An 18,205-nucleotide genomic window follows, 5' to 3' on the forward strand; every position below is an offset into this window, starting at 1 on the left:
TTATATAGTATGATTTAACCTTAAAGTGGAAATTGTCAAACAAAATGTTTTTTGCCTTAGAGTTAATTTTGAGTAACTCACTTTTGTGAATATTTAACTTGTAGCCTGATATACTGCCAAAGTTGTTAAAGATAGTGAAAGCATGAGGAAGAGACCCAAGAGGATCCGACACATATAACAGGAGGTCATCCGCGTACAATGAGAGTTTATGTTCTTGGCCTGCTCTATGGATGCCTTGGATCCTGTTTTCTGCTCTTAACTTGATTGCTAGGGGCTCAATAGACAAAGTGAAAAGAAGAGGGGATAAGGGACACCCCTGCCTAGTTCCGCGGTGAAGTGGAAAATAGGGAGAATAACAAGAGTTTGTCCTAACACGAGCCAATGGGGAAGAGTAGAGTAAGCGGATCCAGGAGATGAATTTAGGTCCAAAACCAAATTTATTAAGAGTATAAAACAAATAGTCCCACTCCACTCTATCGAACGCCTTCTCAGCATCAAGTGATAAGGCAATTTCTGGAGTTGATGCTGACGGTGTGTTCAGTATGTTGAAAAAACGACGCAAATTGAACAATCCAAGCCTACCTTTAATAAAGCCAGTTTGATCCGGAGCTATTAAGGAAGGTAATTGCTGCTCAAGTCGAATAGCCAGAGTTTTAGACAATATTTTAAAGTCCACATTCAACAAAGATATAGGGCGGTAGGAGGAGCAGTCTAATGGATCTTTGTTCGGCTTCAGTAGCAGCGACACCGTTGCCTGTCGTAACGTCGGTGGCAGGGATTTTGCATTTAGAGATTCTATGAACATGTTGCGCAATAAAGGAGCAAGGCTATCTTTGAAAATTTTAAAGAATTCAACCGGAAAGCCATCGGGTCCCGGTGACTTCCCCCCCTGCATTGAACTTATTGCCATTTTGACTTCTTCAACAGAGATGCATGCGTCCAACTTTTCTTTAAATGTAAGATTTAAGGTTGGGACAACCAATTCATCAAAAAAATTATCGAACAACTCGGGTGAATGCATGGATTCTGATTGATAGAGCCCAGAATAAAAAGATTGAAAACTCTCATTTCACGAGTTCACATGTTAATGAAATCTGATGTAATATTATAATGCGTATTTGGCTTGCTGTCCGGGGGGAGGGCTCCGAGCTCGGAATTCGGCCCGACCCCAGAGTACTCCCCCCTATGAATGTATAGATCATAGGTATCTATGAGCAGGCCCATCTGAATGTGAGGTGATGGGGTGGTGGCGGGATGCTGAGAATTTGTCATGAGACAGGAGGTAAGGGAAGGCTTTATTTATACTGGCTTCTTCTTGTGCTGATTGGATGATTACCTGAACATGCTCCTCCCGAACTTTGTTACATAAAACTTCATTTATTTTTTGAGGGTTAGTGGTAATTTGGCCATTCTCGGTTCTAATTTCAGATATGAACTGGGTGGCTTCTGACTTCCGTAATTGGTGTGCTAATATTTTTGATGCCCTTTCTCCATGCTCATACCATAACCTTCTTGACTTGAAAATCATCTGCTCAGCCTGTTGGGACGAAATCATATTAAATTCAGTTTGCAATACCATCCGCTGTTTATACAAATCCGGAGAAGGGTTTGAAGAGTGCTGATTGTCTAATTGTGCTATTAGATCTGTCAATTCAATTAAACGTTTCTGTTTCTGCTTTTTAGCATTGGCGCAGTATGATATTATATGACCTCGTAAGAAAGCTTTTAAGCTTTCACAAATAAGACTATAAGTCACATCTGAGGTGACATTTGTCTCCAGGAATAGCTCAATTTGTTTGGAGATGTAATCTGTAAATTAATCGTCAGACAATAAGAGAGGGTTAAGTCTCCAGACATATGCATGTGATTGTTCCGGAAACTTGAATTCTAAAATAAGTGGACTGTGATCTGATACAACTATGCTGCTATAATTACATGTTTTAACCTTATGGAGAATTTTTTTATTGACAAAAAAATAATCTATACGTGAATATGTTTGATGTACCGTTGAAAAAAAGGAGTACTGTTTAGCTAAGGGATTGAGAAGTCGCCAAACGTCCACAAGCCCATACGTCTGTAAGTAAGACTGTAAAGCTTGCGCAGATTTTGAAATTGAAAAATGCTTCGCCGAAGAGCGGTCAAGCACAGGGTCCATAACCGTATTCATATCCCCGCCGAGAATCAGGAAGTGACTATCAACCTGGGGCAAAGAATTTAACAACTTAGTAAAAAACATGTAATCATCCCAGTTTGGGGCATATATATTCGCCAAAATAAGTGGGGTATTGAACAATGAGCCAATCACGATTATGTATCGACCATTAGAATCAGCTATTGTATCGGAAACTATGAGGGGAGTATTTTTATTGATAAGAATCGCTGTTCCTCTAGCTTTAGCATTAAATCTAGAATGAAACATTTGGCCAACCCAACTCCTTTTTAATCTTTGATGTTCGGAATTCTTAAGATGTGTTTCTTGAATATACACATCACATCTCCCTTAAGATTAGAAAGATGAGAGAGTACCTTATTACATTTTATTGGGTGATTCATCCCCCTCACATTCCAGCTTATAAAATTGACATGGGAGCCATTCTTAGTTAAAGAAGAAAGATTATCGGAGGGGAGAGTCACCGTCAAAACCTACTGGAAGTAAAATATGACATACCACAAACAAAAAATGTTTAAGTAAATATAAAGAACACTCAACTGCAATCTGAAATCGTACATAAAAAAAGAAAAATAACAAGGACATAAAGAAAACAACACGCAACATACACATAACCCCCCTTCCCCAAAAGTGCTGTCCCCAAACGACAAACACCAAATCCCTGAAGCATCTCTACTTCCTCTAAGAGATCCATTCTCCTTACGAAGGTCCCAAACCTATAAGAATAATAGCCTACACAACTCGTTCTAATTATATGATAAACTAAATGGAGAGAAAAAAAAAAAGAAAAAAAATGTAAATAATAGTTAGCAAACGTCTACTCTTTGAATAAAACAAAATAAAACCAAACAATATCTATCTTGTTTGATTTTGTGAGTAGTAATTCAGCAAATTTAAGTAACTAAGTCATTAATAATAAGAACCTTGATTAAAAAAAAAAAAAAAAAAAAAAAATTGTTACTATGGTTTAGATTTTTCCTAACAGTGTAAGACGAACATTACAAGAATATGTAATCACGAAAGAAGCTTATCAAAGACCAAATATAAAGTATAAACAAACGCCTTATAAACATAACTCGAACCTTTCACATGCCTTTCCCAAGTGAACTCACATGCCGGTATATCTGGCAACACAGTTACTCATCGTCCCCAAACTTAGAGGAATAGAAGTCTTTCGCAGCTGTAGGAGAATCAAACATCTTGGTTACTCCATTGAAGGTCACCTGAAGCTTGGCTGGGTAAAAAAGCCTGTAGCGCACTCCTTTCTCCCGGAGCATCTTCTTCACCTCGTTGAAGGCTGCACGGCGTTTATTTAGATCAGCACTATAGTCCGGAAAGATGAAGATCTGCTTTCCCTGATACTCCAAACGACCCTTCTCTCTGGCAAGGCGTTGTATTTGCTCCTTTTCATGGTAGTAGTGGACACATATGATGAACGGCCGCGGTCGACCACCCTCTGTGGGTCTACCCGCTGCTCTATACGCTCTATCCAGGATAGGAGGTTTCTCCAGACCATTGGGACCACCCAGAACCTCATGCAGCAACCCAGCGATGAATCTGGTCGGATTGCGCTGCTCCAGGTCCTCCGGGATCCCCAGTAAGCGAAGGTTACATCGTCTCCCTCTGTTCTCCAGATCATCCACTTTTTCCTGTAATTTATCGTACTTGCTGCTGAGCGCTGCATATCGAGTCTCCATCTCCAATAAGCGGGCATCCTGGTTGTTGAGTTCGTCCTCGTGTTCGCGTATCTTCACCTTACATTCATCAAGCACTGTAGTTATGGGATCAACAGACCGCTTAATTTCTTCCCGTAGACTGTCAGCCTCTTCTTTGATAACTTCTTTTACGATGTCACGGAAGGCTTGTAAAGTGCTAGCATCAATAGCACCTTTGCTAGCAGCAGCTGTGCGACTGTTAGCCTCCAACTCCGGGATAGTAGTCTGAACTGTTTTTGCTGTTCCTTTTGGAGGAATTTTGGACAAAGGTAGTTTCTCTGTTGCTTAAATCGTCTGATACACTGTCTCTAAACCGAGTTGAGTAAGCTAGTGAGTATTTTTAAGCGAAATGTTGGGACCTCGTGGTTCGCACGTCTACTCCATAACGCGCCCCCACTCTTCCTTCTTCTAAATATTCTTGTTTAACTTTTTTAACTTTTATTTTTTAAAAGAAAAATTATGTACATTTATTTTTATGCAACTTTAATTGTGTAAATAAAAGAGAATGAATTGTTCTGGACATTGTTTATTTTTGTAATGACAGTAATACTTTCTGCATGAAACAAATTCTATACCTTTTTATTTTTTCAAATAAAATTGGTAAATGAAAATCATTTGTTCTTTAGGCTACATTAAAGTACTTTTTCCAACTATTTACAAAATACGTTAAACATATCAAAATCAACATAAACATTTAATTTTACAATACATAAAATAAGAAAAAAATGATGTAGACTCTATTGAGCTGAGCAGGGAGACGCTGGAGCTGCTGGACCGGGATGGGCTGCCCCTGGTAAGGCCTCCTGCTGGTGGGACATCATCTGGGATGGTCTCCAGAGTGTTAAAGTGCATATTTCCACTATCCACTAAGTTGTCTACCAACAGGTTTGCAGGGCTGATTCAATCGACGGCTTTCTGAAAAAGTACTTTTAAAAACTACTGCATTTATATTAGGCTACTACTGCATTGCTGCGTAGGCTATGTTGCATTTTACTTCTGTATATTTTCAATATACAGTAATATCTGGTTGTTACATTATATACTTTTGTGTAGTGTAGTGTAATCACATTGTGATGTGAGGGGAAAAAAGTACTTCAGGTAACTTCACATTTGTAAGTGAATACTAACGAAATATGCAGTTCCGAAAATTAAAGTAACAAAATGTAGCCTTATTGTCACAATATTAACAAATTGTTGCTAACTACAGCAGCGTCCCATATCAAAGGGCGCATCTGAAGCGCTCGGACCGGTCTAGCCTACGGAGGATTGTTCTTGTCGCCTGGCAACCGTGACAGCTGCAGATGACGAGCGCGAGAAATACTGGACTTTTTATATTAAATTGGGTTTTGTATTCAAACAGGGCTAAACCGAAAATACATGATCTAACTTTATAATCAACTGATTATTATCCATATGAGTACATCATTTACAACAAGGTTTCATTTGCTAACATTAATTAACTACATTAGTTAACATTTACTATTATTACAGCATTTTATTCATCTTAATTAATTTCAACATTTTTCAAATGAATAGTTACTCATCAAGTGGACGGAGGAAGTTTATATGGACAGTGTAACTTATACTGTATTCAGCAGCTCCTTAAACCACAACAGAACATGATTGTGACGTCACAGCAAATCACATTTCATTTACACACACACAACTCTATATATGAATTAACTTATGAGATAATAATACTTGTACATACTTTAAGCCGACTGTTTTTAGATCATGCTGTTATTATCATAATTTTTATCGGTGCATTTTTATAATATTTTATTCAACATCCCAAGCATGAACGATGCATAAAACAAATTATTCTAGTTCAGTGAGTTGAACTAGCGCAGGTTCTGCCAGTAAAAGACACTGGTGTAATGTTTGCAATGATTGAAAGATTTTTAATGTTTTTAAAAGAAGTCTCTTCTGCTCACCAAGACTGCATTTATTTGATAAAAAAAACAAAAAAAAAAACAGTAATTAGAATGATTTCTGAAGGATCATGTGACACTGATGACTGGAGTAATGATGCTGAAAATTCAGCTTTGATCACAGGAATAAATTACACTTTACTGTATATTCACATAGAAAACAGCTGTTTTAAATTGAAATAATATTTCACAATAATTTTGTTTGTATTTTTAATCAAACTAGATGTACCGCATCGCGGTACAAAATATGACCGCCGCTCAGGCCTGCACTGGCTTTCCACAAAAATAAATGACGTGGAGTGACAATAAGTGGCCCCCGGGGACCAAACGGAATTTTTCCGTAGAAGTCTAGTGGGGCTACATGCCCACCAAATTTCATGTTCCCCGGTGTTTCAGTGTCCCTGGTATCGTTGACGAAAAATTTACGGGGGCCCCAGCGCAGGGGGGTGAAGTGGCCCCCGGGGACCAAACGAAATTTTTCCGTAAAAGTCTAGTAGACCAACATACCATAAAAATTTCTTCATCCTCGGTGCCACGGTTCAGGTAGTTATTTAGGAAAAAATGCATTTTTTGGGGTTTGGGGGGGCCCAGCGCGGGGGGGGGGGAGTGGCCCCCGGGGACCAAACGAAATTTTTCCGTAGAAGTCTAGTGGGGCTACATGCCCACCAAATTTCATGTTCCCCGGTGCTTCGGTGTCCCTGGTATCGTTGACGAAAAATTCACGGGGGCCCCAGCGTGGGGGGGGAAGTGGCCCCCGGGGACCAAACGAAATTTTTCCGTAAAAGTCTAGTAGACCAACATACCATAAAAATGTCTTCATCCTCGGTGCCACGGTTCAGGTAGTTATTTAGGAAAAACTGCATTTTTTTGTTTTGGGGGGGCCCAGCGCGGGGGGGGAGTGGCCCCCGGGGACCAAACGAAATTTTTCCTTAGAAGTCTAGTGGGGCTACATGCCCACCAAATTTCATGTTCCCCGGTGCTTCGGTGTCCCTGGTATCGTTGACGAAAAATTCAGTAAGGTGACAAAAAAAAAAAAAAAAAAACTTTGACAATCCCTATATGACCGCTTTCGCTAGCTACGCTAGCGGCGGTCATAATAAATGCAGCCTTGGTGAGCAGAAGATACTTATTTTAAAAACATAAATAAAATACAATACAAACAACATAAAATAAATGCTTAATATAATATGTGCTATTTGGCTGTTAAACCATAAAACTGACAAAACAAATATCCAGTGCTGTCTACTTATGAAAAATGTTTTGATATTTCAGGAACCCTGAAGATCTTTGTAAGGAATTGCAACAAAGCAATAACGAACTGAACTCAGAATTTCAGAGAAATCATCAAACTCTCACTGATAAAATGAACAACATCACTAATGCAGGATCAGCAAAAGGAATCGCAGACACACTGGGTTTGGGTTTGACTTTCACCAAGCCAATGATTCAACATCTGAGAGCAATTAATAACACAGTAAAAGAGATTCAGCAGATGAAGAAGGATTCTGTTCAAAATAAGGAAATACTGAGAAGAGTGAGATCCGCGGACATGGGGAGAATTGATAAAACTCTCGAAGTGCATAAGCAACTAGAAGACACAATCAATCCTCTAGTACAAGATCGTGATCATTACAGTATCAATCAACAAAACGAGTCACAATTTATTCCTCAGATGATAGAATCAGCGGCTAAATTTAAGGAGAATCTGAAAGAAATTAGACATGACAAAGAATATATTAACATTAATATATTATTAACTCATTAGTTGAATGATTGAATGATCTGTCTGGTATTATTATCAATAATACTCTAAACTGAAATCTTTACAAATGTGTACATTACATGATTTACATTTAATACATTTAATGATGTATAAAATCCTGCAGAAAGTGTTCAGTTTTTGAAAGCAGTGAATTCTGAATTATAGAAGTTTACATATTCTGGTATTGTCTACTGTAGATCAGGGGCCGTATTCACAAAGAATTTTAAGGCTAAAAGTAGCTCCTAACTGGCGAATTTAGGAGCAATTCCTAAAAATAATGGGCGTGTCTCTCGTAACTTTAGGACTCCTAATTTTTTTGACTAAGAGTAATTCACGAAGCATTTTAGCCCTAAAAGTAGCACCTAAGCCTGGGACAGCTTAAAAGAAGTCGAGAGGACTCCTAACTCACTAAGACCTGTTCACAAACCGCTTTTTGTGGCATTTCACGTTGCGATGTTTTGAAATGCGTATGCGGCGGCTACAGGAGCTTCCAATCGCGAGGGAACAATTTTGCATTGTAGGCATAATGCAATATATAACGCCACCAACAACAACCAAAGCTAGGCTACTCATTGCATGTAAACTAATTGTAACGTTTCATTGTGCATCAAATTAAAACGTTCTTCTCTTTGCAAACGTAGGCAGAGGCATATAGTGACAGATTAATTCAATAATGTTGCAAAGATATTGCATCAATCCATATGTTTCATTAGGCTACTAGGCTATTTGTTTTGCCTTACTCTTTATTCATTTAGGCTATTTATTCAGTTATTCATCATCTTCCGCCCTTCGCACTACTTGTGTAACGCACGCATTCTCAGACCGGTCACCTGTCAATCATCATCAGGTGGGGAGGTGTTTGGAATCATTCCCGCGTTACAATCATCAGCCAATCCAGGTGGTCACTTCAGTCAAGCTCGTGCAGTAATGACGTCATCCATAGCAACGAAGACTCACTCTTAGTTTAGGAGTTGTCATTTTTCTTTACTAAGGCCACGTCCACACGAAGCCGGTGCGTTCCCGATCCGATATTTTTTTTTCCTCGTTCTAAAAAAAAATTCCGTAAACACGGCGTCGTCTCAAGAAATATCTGCGTACACACGAAACCACTGAAACCGACTGAAAACGGTGTAGTATATATGCCAGACCAGTGTGGGGCGCTGTAATTCTGCCACAGAGATACACTATACACGGAGAAGAAGACTTTGAGCATGCGCATTACCTTGCGCGCTGTATACGAACCAAGAAGAAGAAGACAAAGATTAGCGCTTTTTGCTCACCACAGTTGCAGAGAAGCAATAGATTTTGCTGTAATAAAGATAGTAGGCTTAGTAGCTTCTGCAGCACGAATACAATCATATAAGTCCGCCATTATCGTTGTTGCTGTTACTCGTGACACAGACGACACGTGATGTGATGACATCATCGTTTCACAAAATATACGGATTGGCTGTACACACGAAACCGCAAGGGTGTCGTTTTCAGATTTATCCACTTTGGGACCCGGTTTCAAAAAATAGCGGTTTCAGTCTCCCAAAACGCCGGATCCGTGTGGACGAAACGCCAATACGATAAAAAATGTATACGTATACAGCGAAACGCGTCTCCGTGTGGACGGGCCCTCAGAGTAGGTCTGAAAGGCGGTGTGAATCACTTTTAAGAGAAAACTCCTAGCTAAAATCTTTTAGTGCGATTTAGGAGAACTCCTAGTGGTAAGATAAAATGCTTTGTGAATACGGCCCCAGATCTCACCAACATATTCACCAAATTGTGTGATCTTTTATAAGTAAGCATGGGAAGGTATTTTAAATAAATGAAGTTAAAATTAACACTTTTTTGTTTACAATATATTAAATCTTGTAACTGTTCTTGGTGTAAGGGTTGGTTTACTGAAAATGTTTTTGGTCTTTTTCATTTATTCTTTAATAACTGACTTGTATTAGACCTTCACCAAATCAAACAGATTAAAACCAAAATACATATAATGTCATTATAAAATTCTCCATGATTATTTAATATATTAGTTTATTAATCAGTAACGTTTTTGAAGAGGAATTTACTCTGTAAGATGTTGAGTTGTTAATAAAAAAATAAGTTTGAAAAATGTTTCAGGAACATCATTCTAACCTTAAAAAAGCGTTCCACTAACATTAAGAAAACTGAACATTTTAATGTTCCCATAAGCAGAACAATGTTTGGGAAGCGTTCTGTTAGCTGTGGAGTTCGTCTCTCCTGCTCTCCAGCTTCATCTGGTGGACATTAAACAGCTGTGATGAAACATGTTTAGTCTGATATCAACAGCTTTGAGAATTAAGATACATTTACATTAAAATGGCCATGACTGCACTGTTTTATAGGGTTTCCTATGGGGTGCACTTGTAACGGGACAACAGAATAATTATTCAGTGTATTTTACCCAACAGAGGTTAAATAAGGCCTAGGTTGAATCACAAAGATTCTTTTGAATTGTAGATCAGGGTCTGGCCCGCCGCTCAAAGGTGGATCACTCAAACAGAATCAGCATTCAAAAAAACAATTTGCACAAAACAATGCAGTCACATTAAACATTTCTTAATCTCAACAATTTCTACAGGGACATTTACTATCAGCTGCACAAAATGTCTGTGATTAGTGTTAATCCAACACGTGACAACATAAGTGCACATAAGCATGCTTAAACACATAAACGTGTTTAACTATAAAAATATACAACATATCTCATTGTACAACATCTTTTTCTACTTGTTTCATTTACATACTCATAGATGATGCAATCATTCAACCAAAACAGTTAAACTAACGTTGTACACAAATTAATTAAGTCTATAGCCTACCATACACCTGTCACGCCTGAGGCGTTCCCCAAAGCGTCATTCAATACAGTGCGAGTTCCCTTTTGAAAGAGAACAGCTGCTAGTGTTAATACAGATCTCTCAAAGATTATTTAACAACAAAGTCTGTATTATACCCTACCTTTTAGCCTGAAGGAGACAGAAACTAGACTCCAGACTAGAAGTGCCAGTGTTAAACTGAATTATGTGACCGTAGAAAGCGCTGTATTGACCTAATCTTAATCCCAACACTAACCCTGATGCTACCATCACTACAGCATCTATAACTTACATGGAACCACTTGACATGCTTCTTTAAGTAATATAGTAAAGTAGTATATTTTTTTGAGAGCAACACAACATAATACCCTGAGGAAAAAGGCTTTAAAGTCATACTCAAGCACACTGTCATGGGTGGCTGTGTCAAGGAAGCATAGGAGCAAACTCAAAACTGTCCACAATGGAGTAACAGGGAATCACAGGAGAAATACAAAAACAAACACTACGCAGTAACGTATATTTATATATTGTCTGTGATATATTGTGTGGTTAAGAGAACATTTTCCAGAACGTGGACATTAAAGTCAAATCATGTCCGTTTTGACTTCTTTCAATCAAAGACCATGAAGGGCTGAAATTAACATGGCAAAAAGTAACTAACTCAAAAACTGTTGATTAAACTCCAGAAACAGCTTTGCCATCTTCTTTATCAGTACCGTATTCTTCTTTATTGCTCCTAGTTATAAGGAAACACCAGTAATTTGTTTAGGCTTGGTTTGTAGGGAATTACAAACCTGCGCACACATATTCAAACGCACATAACTATAGAACCAATTCTTAATGCGCATGTGAACGCCATCAGCGTTTCTCACAGGATCACGTTTAAAGTCTGTGTAGAGAGAATGGTGTTTTCTTAGCGGCCCCTAATTTAAAGGAGTCATAACCTGCAATTTTCACTTTTCCACGAGAATCAATGTATGTTATGATCGACTAACGATTATACACTGGCCGGGAAGCCGATATTTAAAAGTGAAGCGTTTGTTTACCTCAGGGTAAATAAACCAGCGCGCGTGCACGCCCACTCAAATACGAGATTTTGATTTCAGCTCCCTCTTGACGTCATGAGGTAGTAGGATATACCATATATGGACACCGCAGCAGGAAGCCCCCCTTCCCCTCTCCCCCTCATATTCAGTTCAGTCGAGAAAGATGGAGAAACCGAGTGCACACCGGACTTGCTGGTTGATTGCCATAAAAAAACATGTAAATGTTTTTTATCTCCCAAAATCGGACGAAACTATCAGGGACCAGTGGATGAAATTCATTTTTAATGACGCTGTCCCAACTACCCTTTCAACTGGCGTGCAGAGCCATATAGAGCGTCCACGACAGCCAAAACATCGCATTGATCTCGCGAGACAATAATGCCTTCAGAAATAAGGGTAAAAGTAGGTCTGTGTTCCTTTTTTAGAAGGGCCTGAAAGACTATAATACAGCAGTAGGTATCCAATGTAATACTAGGTTATGACTCCTTTAATAACAAATGATCGTTGTGACGGAAGCGAATTAATCAAAACTAACTTTAGCTGGAAAATAACTTTATTAAAGAACCGCTGTAAAGCCAAAACAATCTTACCTTAAATTATACGTTTATCTCTGTAAAGCTGCTTTGAAGCAATCTACATTGTTAAAAGCGCTATATAAATGAAGATGACTTGACTTGACTGTAACACAGTAACGCAGAGTATTCAGTTTTACCAAAAACATAATTTGTTATTATAATATTGAGATTTTTTTTTCTTTTTTTTTCTTCAGTAAAATATTTGTCCAATGAAAATATTCTGGATTTGAATGTTTTATGATGGGACCTTGAAACTTTTATGGACTTGAAAGGACCATTACAAATATTCTCCTGATATTATTATTATTATATATTTGTTTTTTCTCTTCACCTCTCACTTTTCTGAGACTATTGGGAGAGTAACCACTTATATGACGTTAGCAGTATACTGTATGGACAACTTAACTGCATGTGATACCCCTAGTGACCTGTTTGTTCTGTTCTTTTGAATGTGAAATATATATATATATAGTTTAACATTTTTGTTAAAGTTATCTTCTATGTGTTTTCCTTGTTTGAATCTATTAAAGACTCTTGAGTTTCTCCTTCTTCATGCACTGTTCCAGCTGTCTAACTATGACACACACATGCATGTGCGCTTTGGTTCGATGAAGTTCTCAACGGGTTTCACAAACGCCAAATTGTGCTCGATATTTGTCTTCCTTCTTTTATCATTTGATGTTCAGTTGTGATACTTCCTTCCAGAGAATCAACCCAGAACGAACCTGACAGTTTTGCAATATGTAAATGTTGTTCCCATTTTGAAACGAAACTCATAAACGGGAAAATAAACGGAGCATATAAATACGAGCAGTATTTCAGTCAGAGCGAATCCCTCTTCAGACGCTCTTCACTCACTCCAGGTGGGCAAGAATATTCATACTTCTTTATTTATAGCAAATTATGATTATATTCCTATTACATTCAGATGATTGTATATTTTAGTTATTTATATACACATTAAAAAAGAAAGTGATTTACTTTTATTATTCTAAAAAAGGAAATTCATTATTTTGTTAAAATCTACTTTGAAATTACTTTTATTTCACTAATGCAGTGTTTTGAAATGATACGAGTCTTCATTAAAACAGACTAAATCTGACTGACATTTTTTACATGAATTCATTTAGTTAATTGGTTTGTTTTCCTTGAGAAAATTTGCATTGTACCTGCTATCCAAAATAATCAATATTGAATCAAATCGAATCATAATCGAAATCGAATCGAATTGCAAGCTTGTGAATCGAAATCGAATCGAATTGTGAAATTTGTGTCAATACCAGCCCTAATAATTATCCAGTTGAGGATCTGGATGTTGTAAGCATTGATGCAGGGGATTTTGAGGATTCACCACCTGCTTATTATAATAATAATAATAATTCGTTACATTTATATAGCGCTTTTCTAGGCACTCAAAGCGCTTTACAAGAAAGGGGGAATCTCCTCAACCACCACCAATGTGCAGCATCCACCTGGATGATGCGACGGCAGCCATATTGCGCCAGAACGCCCACCACACACCAGCTTACTGGTGGAGAGGAGACAGTGATGAAGCCAATCAGTATATGGGGATGATTAGGAGGCCATGATGGACAGAGGCCAAGGGGCAAATTTGGCCAGGATGCCGGGGTTACACCCCTACTCTTTTTCGAAGGACATCCTGGGATTTTTAATGACCACAGAGAGTCAGGACCTCGGTTTAACGTCTCATCCGAAGGACGGTGCTCTTTTGACAGTATAGTGTCCCGATCACTACACTGGGGCGTTAGGTCCCACACAGACCACAGGGTGAGCACCCCCTGCTGGCCTCACTAACACCTCTTCCAGCAGCAACCTGGTTTTTCCCAGGAGGTCTCCCATCCAGGTACTGACCAGGCTCAGCCCTGCTTAGCTTCAGTGGGCAACCAGTCTTGGGCTACAGGGTGATATGGCTGCTGGCTTATGAGGAGCTTATGGAGGTTGTGACTCATGCAGTCGCTAAACTAAATATCTAGTGGCCTGCCGAAATTTGCAACAGATTTGTCTCTTCGGGCCACCAAGGAGACGGCCAGAACAGTAGGCTGGTTGTTCCCTACAGTTTCACCGTTAAAGTGGCTGCTCGACCAAAACCAGAGGCCAGTCTTGAGATACTGGTTCCCTTAGTAGATTTTCTGGCAACGTGGAAGCTACTGCCAAATATATCTCGCTGGGTCCTGCTCACAATAGACAAGGGTTACAGAATTCATTTCGGTTCTCGACCGCCCAGATTTCTAGGGGTCCTCCCTATAGTGGTGGACACTGAGCAGGCTCTGGTTGTGGAGCAAGAAGTACAGACTCTTCTACGAAAGGAGGCTATAGAAAGGGTTTCTCCTCCCAGCAGGGAGTCAGGGTTTTACAGCCGTTACTTTATTGTCTTTATGGGTCTCATGGCAGCTGCGTCCAATGTAATCACGTTTGGCCTCCTGTACATGAGACCCCTGCAGTGGTGGCTCAGGACCAAGGGGTTTTCTCCGAGCGGAAATCCGTTTTGCATGATCAAGGTCATGCGGCGATGCCCACGTGCCTTAGTCATGTGGAAGAAACCTTGGTTCCTCGCCCAAGGCCCAGTGCTGGAGTCTTCTTGTCGTTGTGTAACGCTAACAACGGATGCTTCCCTACCAGGTCAACTCCCAATGAGGGCATTGTTCAATAAAACCCCTTATATAATATATAGGCCCTATTTGTGCATTCAAATGCATGCATGTGCATGGCGTCACCATTTTCACAGATTCACGTTTTGAAGTTGACTCAGAGATGATAACGTTATGGTTTTCAAAAACTTGCACTTTGAAACCTGTTTAAAAGAGTGCGTTCTCAGGCGACCAAACAATCATTGTTGCATTAATTTCCTGTTATTACTGTAAAGCGGCTTTGTTAAAAGCTCTATATATATAAAGGTGACAAGACTTGACTTGCAACAACAACAAAACAAGATCAGATCAGACACACTGATATTCATCAGTATAATAAGAAAAACTACCAGAATATTTCAGGACACACTGAAGGAGTTTGCTGGAAAACTTGGCATACAGTGAAAGAGAAAATAAACCGTTTCCAGAGAACCACCCAAAGGCAAAAGAGGAACCGGATAGTTTTGCAATAGTTGACCATTATAGAGATGTGAAAGTCTTTTGTTCCTTAAACTCATTTTGAAACGAAACTCTTGGGAAAATAAACGGAGCATATAAATACGATCAGTATTTCAGTCGGAGCGAATCCCTCTTCAGACGCTCTTCACTCACTCCAGGTGGGCAAGAATATTCATACTTCTTTATTTATAGCAAATTATGATTATATTCCTATTTCACACAGATGGATATATATATTAGTTGTTTATTTATTTAACTAGTGTTGTTTTTAGAAATTATGCGACTTCAATAAAACTGCATGAATTAATTTAGTTAATTGATTAGTTCAAAATAAACATTTTAATTCAAAATGATAAACTAATAGGATATTTTCAAAAACAACAAATGATTTGGAAAGAAAAGCGTACAGACAGTGTGTGGTTTTAAATAAAGAAGTGCTGTGTAACTTCAGTATCTCGGTGCTCTTTGGGTTTAGGGATGGTTCCACTCTTCAGAAAAAACAATCCAAGGCACTCGAGTAATTTTAGAAAATATACGATTTTAAAAACAGGTGCTGAGAAAAACATCTACAATTCAAAAGTTATCAGTCTTTATTTCTCCTGCTGAAGCAACAAGATGTAACAAGCAACGGCACACCTACTGTACATGAGCCAATGAGCCTTCATCAGGGTGTGAGATGATGTGTGATGAAGGCTCATTGGCTCATGTACAGTAGGTGTGCCGTTGCTTGTTACATCTTGTTGCTTCAGCAGGAGAAATAAAGACTGATAACTTTTGAATTGTAGATGTTTTTCTCATGGTGATTTTTCTCAGTGTGTTTGACAGATCTGAACACACACACAGACTGGTGACCTTATCAAGCAGTGTCTCTGATCACAGTGTTTGACATCATCCTTCAGTCCAGCGTGAGTCTCCATTTCATTTAGCAGTTTATGAGCCATGGTTTTTATCTTGGCATCATGGATTAATTACATTGAAATTCTTTAATTTTCTGACATTAATGAGATTTACTTTACTTTATTCTCATGTGATTGACACAAGTGTACAAGCAGTGAAATATTTTATATATATATATATATATATTACATAGATCCAATGCAGAACAAAGAAAGTGACATTCAACTACAATAAATACACACACATTACTTCTATTGCAGCACTATATATATTGCTAGTTATGAATTATTAGAGTAATCTGTGAAAATGCTTAATGTCTGATACAGGTGAAGTGAATCGACCAGACGAGATGTCTCAGTAAGTGTTTCTTGTTCAAAGCTTTAACTTTATTAACTTTATACTTAAAACAATAGAAGGACATTAAAACTAGAACACAGCCTCTATTAGACAATGAATTAACTAATGTTAACAAAGGAGCCTTTATTGTGGAGTTTTATAGTGTTGTTAGTTTGCTATAGTGCAAAAGTACAGCATGACAATTACAATGTGCATAATGGTTAATATAATATGTGCATTTGGCTGTTAAACCATAAAACTGACAAAACAAATATCCAGTGCTGTCTACTTATGAAAAATGTTTTGATATTTCAGGGAACCTGAAGATCTTTGTAAGGAACTGCAAGAAAGCATTAAGGAACTGAACACAGAATTTCAGAAAAATCATCAAACTCTCACTGATAAATTGAACAACATCACTAAAACAGAATCAGCAAAAGGAATCGCAGACATACTGAGTTTGGGTTTGACTTCAACCAACCCAATGATTCAACATCTGAGAGCAATTTATAACACAGTAAAAGAGATTCAGCAGATGAAGAAGGATTCTGTTCAAAATAATGAAATACTGAGAAGAGTGAGATCCGCAGACATGGGGAAAATTGCCAAACCTCTCAAACCGCATGAGGAACTAAAAGGCAGAATCGATCCTCTATTACTAGAGCTTGATGGTTACAGAATCAATAAACAAGACGAGTCACAATTGATTCCTCAGATGAGAAAAACAGCTGATCAATTTCAGGAGAATCTGAAAGAAATTAAACATGCCAAAGAATATATTGACAAATTAGTTGAATGATTGAACTGATCTGTCTGGTATTATTATCAATAATACTCTAAACTGAAATCTTTAAATGTGTGCATTAAATGATGTATAAAATCCTGCAGAAAGTGTTCAGTCTTTGAAAGCAGTGAATTCTGAATTATAGAAGTTTACATATTCTGGGATTGTCTACTGTAGATCTGATGATTTCAGGGCTAGAAACTCTCACATTACAGCAGAGCTTTTCTCTTATCAGAAAATAGTGACGAAAATGAGGTCAAATGTACTTTCTTTTTTTACACTGAGTTTGTAATATGTGGTTAAATTACTCTGGTTGTCATAAGGGTTTTTGAATGATTTAATTTGAATGATTTAATTTTTGATTAGCAAATATTTGCATGTTATCTCTGGTTCTCTATGATCTTGGATAAACTCTATTTGTCCTTTAAATGAACCACTTACTCTGGAGTTTTGATTCTGTATATTTCTTGAAATTCTTCAGGCATTCAATTTAATTGCCACATACATACATACATACATACATACATATATATATATATATATATATATATATAGCCTATATATATATATAAATATAAATATATATATATATATATATATATATATATATATATATATATATATGGTCTTTACAGAATAAAACTATAAAATATCAATCTAATGCAAAGCATTCTGGGAACCAGAAGTCTTCATCAACCTTTTTCTGTTTTGGTTCCCAGAATGCTTTGCATGAGGCTGTTATTTTAGTTTTATTCTGTAAAGATAAAGACTTGTTAATGTTTAATGTTCATTTAACTTTGAACAAACTGTTGCCAGTAAATAACATAAATTTAAATCTACAGTAAGTTACTGGCAAGCAGCTGCCAGTAATACTGTAATTTCTACAGATTTTTTTTTTACAGTGTATATATATATATATATATATATATATATATATATATATATATATGTGTGTGTGTGTGTGTGTGTTACTGTTTTGTAATGCAATGTAAAATAAAATCAGTAATCATGCTTTCCCAACTGATGTAGATGTCAAGACCAAAATATCTAT

At 37.8% G+C, this 18,205-nt stretch overlaps 1 long non-coding RNA gene across 1 annotated transcript; it reads left to right on the forward strand.

Annotated features, from left to right (window-relative positions):
- The first annotated feature begins 14,498 nt into the window (after window positions 1–14,498).
- LOC311287697 lies at window positions 14,499–17,587 on the forward strand. Its single transcript, XR_014626782.1, has 4 exons — window positions 14,499–15,295; window positions 15,951–16,042; window positions 16,361–16,391; window positions 16,686–17,587. It is a non-coding gene; the product is annotated as an uncharacterized lncRNA (long non-coding RNA).
- The last annotated feature ends 618 nt before the right edge of the window (window positions 17,588–18,205 follow it).

This window comes from Rutilus rutilus, assembly GCF_951802725.1.
Source record: "Rutilus rutilus genome assembly, chromosome: 3".
NCBI classification, from domain to species: Eukaryota; Metazoa; Chordata; class Actinopteri; order Cypriniformes; family Leuciscidae; genus Rutilus; species Rutilus rutilus.